The sequence below is a fragment of the Salmo salar genome, chromosome ssa09 (assembly GCF_905237065.1).
Source record: "Salmo salar chromosome ssa09, Ssal_v3.1, whole genome shotgun sequence".
NCBI classification, from domain to species: Eukaryota; Metazoa; Chordata; class Actinopteri; order Salmoniformes; family Salmonidae; genus Salmo; species Salmo salar.
The window spans coordinates 140,961,452-140,964,777 of record NC_059450.1 but is presented as its reverse complement, the minus strand read 5'-3'; positions in this window follow the sequence as shown (position 1 = coordinate 140,964,777).

Here is a 3,326-nt window from a genome sequence, read left to right as displayed (position 1 = left end):
ATTTGTCATACATATGTCACTTACAATCTGTCTATTCCACATATCACTGTAAACTGCATTATCAAGCAGAAACATACATTGCATAATAAAAATAAAGCAAGCAACTTTGAAAAAGTGAGCTATTGAATTTTTTCACCAAACACAATGAACACCTCTTTTTGCTTTGTGGAATTTGTTCTTAACTAATAAATCATGGTTACATAGAATTACATTGTATTGACCACTTGACAATAGAAATCATAGTCTTTAGTCACGTCTCGGTGCCCAGTGCAAACAGCGGAAATCCTTCTTTAATCACCTATGAAACAAAACACTCATTAGCATCAGGCTAACGAGTCCTAGGTGACCCTCTGGTTATACAACATTAAATAATTACATCCTATTACCCCCAGCAGCAGCCCTCTGCTACTACAGCCCACACCACTCTCAAGGACATGGTACTACACTCATTCTAATTAACACACTTCAGAAAGTGCACTGTCAGGAAAAATGATGTAAGCTAAATGCTAATGAGTGGATAGAGTGTCACGTACAGTAAGTGTTACACCGTGGTGTGAGTGTGTGTGTTTGTGTAGGGTTAATAGTGTTTGTGCGAGAGGAGTGTGTAACAGTTGTTTGGCTAATTACCGGTCCACCCGGTGTGTGGTTGGTTATATGAGGGTTGGTCTGGGTGATAGAGTCTGTAGGGTGAACAAGGTATCAGTGCTGTAATATGAGTCATCTGCTCCACGATGAGAGGCTGTTAACCTGCAATATCACACTACATCTATAAAACAGTCATTGTGTCCTGTAAAATCATTACTGGCATCGCTCTATTTCTCTCTCTTTCTTTCTCTCAGTCTCCCTCACTCGCTCTTTCTTTCTCTCTGTCTCCCTCACTCTTTTCTTTCTCTCTGTCTCCCTCACTCGCTCTTTCTTTCTCTCTGTCTCCCTCACTCTCTCTTTCTTTCTCTCTGTCTCCCTCACTCTTTCTTTCTCTCTGTCTCCCTCACTCTTTCTTTCTCTCTGTCTCCCTCACTCGCTCTTTCTTTCTCTCTGTCTCCCTCACTCTTTCTTTCTCTCTGTCTCCCTCACTCTCTCTTTCTTTCTCTCTGTCTCCCTCACTCTTTCTTTCTCTCTGTCTCCCTCACTCTCTCTTTCTTTCTCTCTGTCTCCGTCACTCGCTCTTTCTTTCTCTCTGTCTCCCTCACTCTCTCTTTCTTTCTCTCTGTCTCCGTCACTCTCTCTTTCTTTCTCTCTGTCTCCCTCACTCTCTTTCTTTCTCTCTGTCTCTGTCACTCTCTCTTTCTTTCTCTCTGTCTCCCTCACTCTCTCTTTCTTTCTCTCTGTCTCTGTCACTCTCTCTTTCTTTCTCTCTGTCTCCCTCACTCACTCTTTCTTTCTCTCTGTCTCCCTCACTCTCTTTCTTTCTCTCTGTCTCTGTCACTCTCTCTTTCTTTCTCTCTGTCTCCCTCACTCTCTCTTTCTTTCTCTCTGTCTCCGTCACTCGCTCTTTCTTTCTCTCTGTCTCCCTCACTCTCTTTCTTTCTCTCTGTCTCTGTCACTCTCTCTTTCTTTCTCTCTGTCTCCCTCACTCTCTCTTTCTTTCTCTCTGTCTCCCTCACTCTCTTTCTTTCTCTCTGTCTCCCTCACTCTCTCTTTCTTTCTCTCTGTCTCCCTCACTCTCTCTTTCTTTCTCTCTGTCTCCCTCACTCGCTCTTTCTTTCTCTCTGTCTCCCTCACTCTCTTTCTTTCTCTCTGTCTCTGTCACTCTCTCTTTCTTTCTCTCTGTCTCTGTCACTCTCTCTTTCTTTCTCTCTGTCTCCCTCACTCCTCTTTCTTTCTCTCTGTCTCCCTCACTCTCTTTCTTTCTCTCTGTCTCTGTCACTCTCTCTTTCTTTCTCTCTGTCTCTATCACTCTCTCTTTCTTTCTCTCTGTCTCTGTCACTCTCTCTTTCTTTCTCTCTGTCTCCCTCACTCTCTCTTTCATTCTCTCTGTCTCCTTCACTCTCTTTCTTTCTCTCTGTCTTCCTCACTCTCTCTTTCTTTCTCTCTGTCTCCCTCACTCTCTCTTTCATTCTCTCTGTCTCCCTCACTCTCTTTCTTTCTCTCTGTCTCCCTCACTCTCTCTTTCTTTCTCTCTGTCTCCCTCACTCTCTCTTTAATTCATACATGTTTACACAAGCAACATAATTCTGATATTTTCCCACTAATTGTTATTTTGCCCAATCAGATCAGCTGGTTCGCCAATAATTGGGCAAAAGATCAGATTTGGGCTGCCTGTGTAAACACAGCCTTATAGTTCTGTCTTTCTCATCAGCTTTTCTGTGTTCTTTGCACATTGATCATAATGTCATCTTTTCTATTTTCATCAAAATCTACATACTGCATCATCTTATTAATCATTATCCTTATCATCATCGTTACCATCACCATTGTCTGTGAAGAAAGAGAGGATTTATGGCACAGAGTTATTTGAAGATTCATCAGAGTTAATATTGTAATTTCACCTGCTTGTGTACTTACTGTAGGAATATGAGAAAGTGACTTGAATTGAAATGTTACAGTGCAGTAGGCCTGCTCCTCCTGGACAAGTACAATGTTACAGTGCAGTAGGCCTGCTCCTCCTGGACAAGTACAATGTTACAGTGCAGTAGGCCTGCTCCTCCTGGACAAGTACAATGTTACAGTGCAGTAGGCCTGCTCCTCCTGGACAAGTACAATGTTACAGTGCAGTAGGCCTGATCCTCCTGGACAAGTACAATGTTACAGTGCAGTAGGCCTGCTCCTCCTGGACAAGTACAATGTTACAGTGCAGTAGGCCTGATCCTCCTGGACAAGTACAATGTTACAGTGCAGTAGGCCTGATCCTCCTGGACAAGTACAATGTTACAGTGCGGTAGGCCTGATCCTCCTGGACAAGTACAATGTTACAGTGCAGTAGGCCTGATCCTCCTGGACAAGTACAATGTTACAGTGCAGTAGGCCTGATCCTCCTGGACAAGTACAATGTTACAGTGCAGTAGGCCTGATCCTCCTGGACAAGTACAATGGTTTAAATTATCAGAAATTACCAGAATTGACCAAAAGATGGCAGCGTAGATCCTTCCAGCACTGGATCAGGTGAAGGGACAAATATAAATATACAACTACTCTAACTCCCAGGTGAGTTTATTATCACACGGTTTTGACCTTCATCAGAGTTTTTGCTGATGATCATGATTGTATAATAACAGAGTGTAGCATGCAAAGTCAGAGGAACTGGGACTCATGCCGAGCACAAATGACTTGCATACATTTGTAGGGCCGACGTCAGTACAAACACAGCAGGGGTGACGTTTGTGGAC